The sequence below is a fragment of the Phyllostomus discolor genome, chromosome 4 (assembly GCF_004126475.2).
Source record: "Phyllostomus discolor isolate MPI-MPIP mPhyDis1 chromosome 4, mPhyDis1.pri.v3, whole genome shotgun sequence".
NCBI classification, from domain to species: domain Eukaryota; kingdom Metazoa; phylum Chordata; class Mammalia; order Chiroptera; family Phyllostomidae; genus Phyllostomus; species Phyllostomus discolor.
This window is the reverse complement of record NC_040906.2, coordinates 109175898-109184505: the sequence shown is the minus strand read 5'-3', so window position 1 is coordinate 109184505 and position 8608 is coordinate 109175898.

Here is an 8608-nt window from a genome sequence, read left to right as displayed (position 1 = left end):
TAGCGATCGGGAGGAACGCGGCGGAGGCGCGGGGAGCGGAGGGGCGGCGCCCTCAGAGGAGCGGGAGGACTGGGCGGGGGTGGAGGCCGCGCCGTTCCCGGCCCGGGGCCTCCCTCTCGCCCTCTCTCCCCGTCCACCGTCCCCCCTCCCGCGCGCATCCGGCGGCGGGCACAGGATGTTCTTTCGCGCTGGTTCCCCACACCACCCCTCCCCCGCGCCCCCGCTCTCACTTTCCCTTCGCTCTCCTCCCCCACTCCCGCCGCCGGCACCTTGTTTAACTCTTTCCCGCGCTCCGCGGCGCGCGGCCGCCCCTGGGGGCACACCCTTCCTGCCTATCCCCCAGGAGCCCGAGGTCTGCCGGGACCAGGGTGGGCCTGGGCTGAGCGCTGGGCTCCTGTTCTGGGTGTTCACTGGCTGGTCGGGGGTGAAGGGATGGAGAGGGCTCCCCGGGCCTGAAGGCGACAAGCTCCTGGCCCCCTCTAGTTCAGGGCTGCGGAGGGGCCAGGGGTAGGAACCCGCACTCCAGGGAGCCACGTGCTCCAGCGGGGCGGCCAGGTGGGCGTAGTTAGCTGTAGGCCGGGGCAGGCGAGAAGGTGGAGGGCACCAGCCTCAACCTTTTCCCCTGGTTGGGATAAGGGGCCCCAGGCTCCCGCAGAGGATGGAGAGATGAGACGCCCCTCACGGATACGTCACTGTTGTCAAGGCAACCAGGGGGAGGCGGGGCGGAGTGGCTGGAGAAGGAGAGAGACCTTTGAGAAAGTAGGCTGCCAGAGGCCTTGGGACTGGGGTGGGATTAGGAAGAGGCGGGGGCGGGCTTTTCAATCTCTTCTTATTCACTCGCTGTTTCATTCAACAAACGTTCATTGAAGTTCAACTAGGCTTGGTGCCACGCTTAGGCACTGGGTGACTGCATTGCTCCATCCAAACCCTGCCCTCCTGGTTATTGAGTTTGTAGGGGTAAGGTAGTCACAAGTCCCGGGGTTACGTCTGTAGTACTGGTGCAATTAATGTCCATTTTTGTGCTTAAAAGTGTTTCAGTGTGTGTGTGTTTTGGGGGGGGGGGGTCCTGTTAGTTAAGGAACCTTATCCCTGAATTCAGGGAAGTCTCCAACCGTGCAGTAAAGGCAAGACAAGCTATTGTCTTCTCACTATGCAACAGACACTTTCTTGGCACATGGTAGTCTCTGTAATCTTTGCCCCTCGTTCTGCAAACATCACTAGTGCCTTTTACAGATGAAGGAACCGGCTCAGAGAGGTTAAGAGACTTGCCCAAAGCCAAACAGCTAAGTGTTGGAACCAGGATACAGACCCAAGTTTATATGGCCTCCAAAGCCTGAGTGCCCCATCTCAAAATAGATGCTTCCTTCTCAAAAATAGTGCTTCCTTCTCAAAAATAGTGCTTCCTTCTCAAAACAGATTTTAAATAAAGAAACTGTCCCTGCCATAAAGGAGTTTATAATGTATGGGACTGAAAGTACTACAGATTATAACCAAACAATGAAATATAGCACAGATTGAAGACAGCTCATAAGGTTCAGAGGGAAATTGATGACAAAAGGATCAAAGTGGGGTGGGAGTCTACTTCCTTCTTGAAGGAGGTAGATTTTGAGCTGGGTTATGAGGTGGTGATTGGGGTGTGCGTGTATGATGTGCTGCCGAGAAAGAGAACAAGGGCAGGGACCAGGAACCTAGAGCAAGACAGGCTGGAATCTCTAATGGCAAGATCCCTCTGTAAACCCAAAGACACTGGTTGCATGCACTCTCCTTTCTGCCTTCCATACTCCTTGGTTGTGTTTCTCCCTGGAGCAGATGCTCCCACCAGGCAGCTGCATTCGAAGTCTGGCTCAAACTTGGATGTCGGCCTCTCCCTTCCCCACCCCTTTCTGAAGATTTTGGGGAAAGAAAAATAGTTGCTTCTCAAAATCAAAGGGCCTGAGTGAGCATCAGGAAGCTAACAGGTTTCATGGACCGGGGAGACCAAGTCTGGAGAAAGAACTCTTACCATGAGAAAAGAGCAACTGGACAGGTAGATGGTTTGCCACCCTCCTGCACCGCAGCAGCCCTGTGCTGGGCTCTGTGGCCTGGGCACAGCATGAACGAACCTGGGTGCCTTCAAATGGGACATGCAGGTTAGAAGTTGGTGTACCCAGTGTGCTGAATGAGGAGTCCAAAATTGATAACATACACAATAAACAGTATTTGAGAAAGCTTATTCCACAGGGTGTGTAGGAGGAAGAAAAAAACTGGACTAAAAAGGACAGTGTAGCAGCTGCTGTAGGAATTTGGGCCCAAGGTGGAATCTATGGGGTTGGAGAAGAAAGGGTGACAGAAACACAATGCATCTTGTAATAAAAGCAGCAAAGGGAAGAATTTGGTAAAAGATCAGATATAGGACAGTGAAAGAGGGAAAACTGTTAAAAATTAATCCACCATCATGGAAATTTGGAGGGATAAGAGGGCCATGGTGGGCAACAGGGAGGAGCTGGTGTGAGGAACCTAAATTCAGTCACTTCTAAGCCATGTGAGGGCTGGGTCCCATCTGTGACTGGGCTTAGAGAAGTCTAGAAGGACAGTGGGCTGCACTGTGAGAGAGTATCCCTGTTACTATAGGTGTGCAAACAGCTTCAGAACAATCTATGACTTCGGCTATTATGGAGAGATTTCATAGATCAGGTAGAAGTTTGAGGTCAACGACAACAAAGATGCCTCCTGACTAGGAGCTTCTGTGAGTGTTGGCTGGGTAAGCAGATGTGTGGGAAGTATGCCTGTCAGTGTGCAAAGATGGTCCAGGGCCCAGGCCTCTCTTGGCATGCATCTCCTCACCTTTGGCTACAGAGGGTGCCAGAGATGTCATCAGATGGGGCCTGGGGGTATGAGGCCCAGGTGAGGCACTTCAGCAGACTAGGGTCCCTCCCCCAGCCCCACCCTCGTCGGCCCTGGAGCCCAGGCCTGTGCTGACTGCCAGGACCTTTCCTGGAACTCGGGAGCAGACGGAGCCCCTCCCTGTCTGCCCTGGCACACTCCAGGCACAGCATGTCCTCTGGGGTACCTTGCAGACACCCCAGTTGGCTGGGGCATGGGGCAGGTCCCTGCCCCCCAGGAAGAGTACTACTCTGGGCTGCTAGCTGAGGTACTGGCTCTCATCCTCACAATGACCCCACCAAACCACAGAGTACAGCAGGCCCAGAGGAGAAGGGAGAAGCTTTGTGGCTGGGTGGCAGTATTTGCAGGCCTTTGCTGTGGCTTTGGGTAGGAGGGTGGGTAAGGCAGAAAAGCAGGATCTCAAGCTTCAAAGCACCTTCCACCTGTTTCTCCCTCCCTCTGAGGAAATCTTCAGGAGCCTAGTGGTTTTGAGGGGTACGGACAGGAAGGGACTCTGAACTCTAGGTCAGCTGAGAACAGAGATGGGGGAGATCTTTTTGGCCCATATCCCATTTCTCCCAGCATCTTCTTCCTCTTCTTCTCACTGCCCTAGAACGAATTTCTACCTCCATAAGCCATGAAGAGTTCCATCGTCCAGAGGCTTCCCAGAGTGGTGGGATTTGGAGGAAATTAGACATGTATCTAGCAGCTGTATGCCTGGCCACACCTGCTGGTGGCGTGAAGAGTGCCCCTGGGTGGTGGACAGAGCCTGCTCTGCTCAGGCTGGGGCCTGTAAACAGCTGTATCGCAGGGGCGAGGTGCCAGAGCGATGCGCCAACGGCCACGTGGAGGTCCTGAGTGAGCGGCAGGCTGGGGTGGGAGCCGAACCGGAGCCAGCCGTGAGTTCGCCCCTCCCGCTTGAGAGTCAGTCCTCGCTGACCGCAGGCTGCAAAAGCGGTTTATCTGGTGAGCGAGCACACCCACTTACCCAGCTGCTGAGTCAGGCTGTTCTCGCTCCCAGCTCGCACGCCCGCTCGGTACATTGTGTTCCAGCCCCGGCGCGCTGGCACGGGGCCCAGGCGCTCACACCAGCCTCCTCGCTCTGTTTGTGCTTGCGGCTTGCGCTGGGCGCGGAACCTCCCCGCCGCAGCCTGTGAACGCGCCGGGGCCTGGGCCAGACAGGGGCCCCAGGGACGCGCACCCTGGCCAAGTAGCCAACACTGCCCTGCGTGGTCACCAGCCTTAAAGCACCCAGACCTGTGCATCCTTGAGCCCTGGAGTAGAACCCCAGGCGTGTGTGGGGCCCGGAGTATCACAGCTGGGGGTGGGAATGGGGCAGGAGGACAGGTGGTGTAGCTCTACCAAGGAGAAGGCGCCGCTCAGGCTGCACCAGCGCTGAGCCCAGGAGTCTGCTGGAGGATAGCTGGGAACGCTCCAGCCCCAGACTTGGGAGCCTTGGGAGGCCTGGGATGCAGTCACGTGACAACGGAAACCGGGTAGAGGGGCCCAATTCAAGCGATCCCCCAAAGGAGCCCAGCTCCTTGGCTCCCTTTTCGATCCATTCTTCACACCAGCCTGAGGATTCCAGGGACTCCCAGAGGCTGGCAAAGCAAGCCCAGCCCTTTTGGATAGCTTGGGAAACCCCTGGCAGGACGCCAGGAGTAGGAAGAGCCCAGACACTAATGAGTGGGAGACAGTGGGGTGGAGGAAGACGACCCCAAACTGGAGCCAGACCCCGTTTTGTCCAGCCCCAAAAGCCGTATTTATTCGGAGTCGCGTTTTCTCCTTACCCTTCGTTCTGCAGAAAGATGTCACTGAGAGCTACTCCTGAAGGTTCCTCTGCCTCCAAACCACGGACTTGCATATTGAGCACCTACTGTATGGAAGACTTTAAATAAAATTAAATTGGTCTTTATATTTTAAAATTTAGAACACAGCCCTGGCCAGATAGCTCAGTTGCTTAGGGCATCTTCCTAATACACCAGAGTTTCCAGTTTGATTCCCCACAGGGCATGTAGAAGAAGTAACCAATGAATGCAGAAATGGACGGAGCAACAAATTGTTTCTCTCTCCCTCCTTCCCTGCCTCCCTCTCTCAAATCCAATAAATACATATAAATTAAGTAAGTAAGTAAGTAAGTAGGGCACAATTCCTGAAGTCCTTTCTTCTCCTTCCTTCCCACCTCACAGTTGGCTGTGCCGGTCACCATGCCAGGAGAGCCTGTCCTCCATGTCCACCCATCTCTCAAGCTCCAGCTCAAGCTGGTGCCTGCTTGGAACAGCACCAGCCAACTCTGATTTCTCTCCCCTCTGAATGCCCATCACTGGATTTGTATCTTTCTTACGGCACAGCGTGTGGTCTGTCTCACATTCTAGTGATCTGTTTACTAATCCTGTCCTTCTAACCAGATTAGAAAGTCCTTGAGGCAGAAACAAAGTCTGCTTCTTTGAGGCCTCCCCCATCACTCAGCTCATCCCCCACAGGCCCAGCTTGGCCCTGGAGTTGAAGTTTAATAAATATTGGGTGTATTGATATGATGTCTCGCCCTTGGGCAGTTTGCAGGCCAGTTGAAGAGACAAACACACAGCATGTGAGGTTAAATAATAACCCAAGCCAAATGTTTGTAAGAGCTATAGGGACTCAGTGGGAAGGAGGTGGTGATATGGGAGAAAGATCCAGGAGGTTCTAGGCCTTGACCTGTGTTTGTGGAGAAGGAGAGAGGAGGCGTGGAGGTGACTCATTATGGCTGACATCACAAACCAGGATCCACGCTAGGCACTTTACATGCATTATCTCTAAGATTTAAGGAGGGGAGTAGGTTTGGAAAGGGTGGAGGGGACAGTGCCCAAGACAGACCTGCCAAAAGCTAACCAGAGCTTAGAGGCAGCCTCTGATCCGGGCTCCCCACCCTCAGTTCCTGGGCACTGCCTGTTCCCTGGCCTGCCACTCCTACACACTACACCCAAGAGGGCTGCCCAGCTGTGGATGCACTCTGGTCCCACCCCGCTGAACAACTGTCTGTGTGACCTTGGGCAAGGCACTTCCTTCCCTACACCTCCCTGTCCTCTGTACCTCCATTTCAGCACTTATAGACAGTGACTCTGAGTCCCTGTGATACCTGCTACCTCCCCTGATGTTACCAGGGCTGCTGTGGCTGCCTGCACCACTACCCCTCCCCACCTCCCCCGCTCATTGCTGCCTCTCAGTCTGGAGCTGCTGAGAACACTGAGTACAGAGTGTGAGCAGGGATAGTAGGTTTCCTGTGGTTGCAAAAGTAACATCGGGACTTTCCCAGCGGTGTGAGCTCTGGGAGAAGTGGGGGAGGAGGAAGCTGAGCCAACCTCTAAGGAACCTCTGCTCTCTTCTCTCCCCTCCCCAGAGCTCCCAGCTCTCAAAAAGGCTGGTACAGTTTGTTACACTGGGGCCGGAATGTACCGTATGTTTCATATGGCCTCTGTCCAGTCCTACACAGGCCACTTTAAAGTTATACTTCCTTCTTCAGCCCTGGCATCCTGCTGTCAATCACTCCTGTTCTCATCTGCCCACCTTCAACCTGACTCCCACCCCCAGCCCACAATGGGTGTTACTTAGGTTCTGAACTCTTACAGGAGGTGGGGGGTTGGATACACAGAAAGCCCTGGAGGAGAGAAATTGGACTCTAGAAGGGTGAAGCCGTGGTTCCCTTTCTCTCTCCCATCACCCAGCCCGGAAACTGCCTCCAAGGCCATGGACTCTCCAAGCTGGGTCTGAAGGTTCTGTTGTGGGCCTTTAAGGTTGATCCACCACTCTTTGATCCCTGAGCCCTCAGCAATATTCTTGGCTAGTGAGCTGAAGGCTCTATTTAGGTTGTCCCGCTCCCCGCGAAAGTTTGTCAGACCCACTAATCCACCATCCTCCCTATCAGTGACAGAGAACACAGCAGAGGAGGGGAATGGGGAGGTTGAGGGGGACCCCACTCCCTAACCCAGGAGCCACACCTTCCTAATAGATGCTGCAAAGTGGGATTTGACATTTGGTGGCATTCTGAGTTGTGACTAGTTTAATCTACTCAAAGTGACTTAGATATTCACAGATTGATTTGTTTATGATCTGGCCTTCCTCCCCCAGGAGTGTGTGATATTTTTCACATAATCGCTACTATGGATTGCCCACCAGGGACCAAGCATTGAGCTCAGGGCTTTATTTACACAAGCATGGAAACAGCCCTGGGAAGTGGGTTCTATCATTAGCGCCCTTTGACAGAGAAGGAAACTGAGGCTCAGAGAAGTGAGAGCTAGCTAGTGTTCACATTCAGCTGTGTGTGACATCAAAGCCAGCACTTCTAAATGGGCTGCTAGATTGCTTAGAACAGGTACCTGAGTTGTAAATCCTCCATGTCTCAAGCGTCAGAGCCTCATACCCTTCTCCCTTCAAATAATTCCAGGAACGCTGTCTCCTTGGAGCGCTTGCATAACTTGCAGTGTGATTACGCAGAAAAGCGTAATCAGCCTGTCGAACAGGCTGCAATGTGAAGGCCTCAGAGAACACCCAGTCGTTCAGCTGGATGTTCAGGCCTGCTGGCAGCTGCAGGTGTCTTGCAGCGGGCTGTCCCGCCTGCCGCCGCTCACCCCCTCACCTGGGAACAGACTGTGCCTGAGTGTACTGACCTGGTACTAGGATCCCAAACCAGGGGCCGAGCCTGGGTTCCAGGGCTCTGAACTCAGATCTGTCTGTGGCACCGGTGACTCGGTGGCATGGCCTCTCTTAGGACCCATTCACAGCAGGGCTTTGGGAGAAATCACCACCGTGTGTCAATCCTTGACATTTGTGCACATTTTATTTACATGCCTATCTCAGTATGATCTTAACGTTCCTATGAAGTAAGGAGAATGCTTCCTACTCTCCGGATGGGAAGGCCGAGGCAAGAGCAGCAAAGTTGATCACCCAAAGGCAAGAAACTAGGTTTGTGACTGTGATGCCTGGGGCGCTCTGTTTCATAACACAGGGCCTCTCCTGAGCTAAAAGAGGAACAGTTTCCCAAGAAGTCCCAAAACCTGGTGACATGTGGCCTTTCATCCAGTGCTGTTACCCTGGGAAGTAACCACAGCACCACATTGTCTGTGCCGCTCTTATCTACCCCCAGGGGCTGAAGCAAGGGCACAGGATCTCCCGTGGGTCGCTGGCCTGTTCTGTCCCCTGGCTTCCTGTCCTCTGCGGCTCTCATGGGCACATTTTGTCCTCTCGAACCCAGTTCTTTCTTCCTCTTTTATTCTTCCTTTTCTCTTTCTCTCTCCTTGCTCAGTGAGAGCCCTGTTTATATGCCTCCATCCATCTGAGTTTGCTCTTTATTTTTGCTTTTTGTATGTCCATTCTCCTGGGACATTTCCTAAGGTCCCCTCTGCCTTCTTCCCTCTGACGTTGTCTTGTTTCCCCAGAAGCATCTTCTATTCCTACCCTAACCCTGCTCGTCACCTCTCCTCCAGCTTCTGCCAGTGACAAATTGCTCAGCTTCATGTGTCCAGCGGGCTCTGAAAGAGCATCTACTCTGTGCTCCAGGAATTATAGTAATACCTGGGAACCCAAAGTCCAACAGCTCTGCTAGAGTACCTATTAAGCACCTACTGTATGCATTAAGCATTGTGCTTCAAACTAGGAGCACAAAAGCTGGTTGTTGCTCTAAAGAGATCACTGGGCTACTTGGGAAGATGTACAAAGACAGATCATTATAATGTCCTGGGAAGTTGGGGACTGGGTGTGGCCAGAGGAG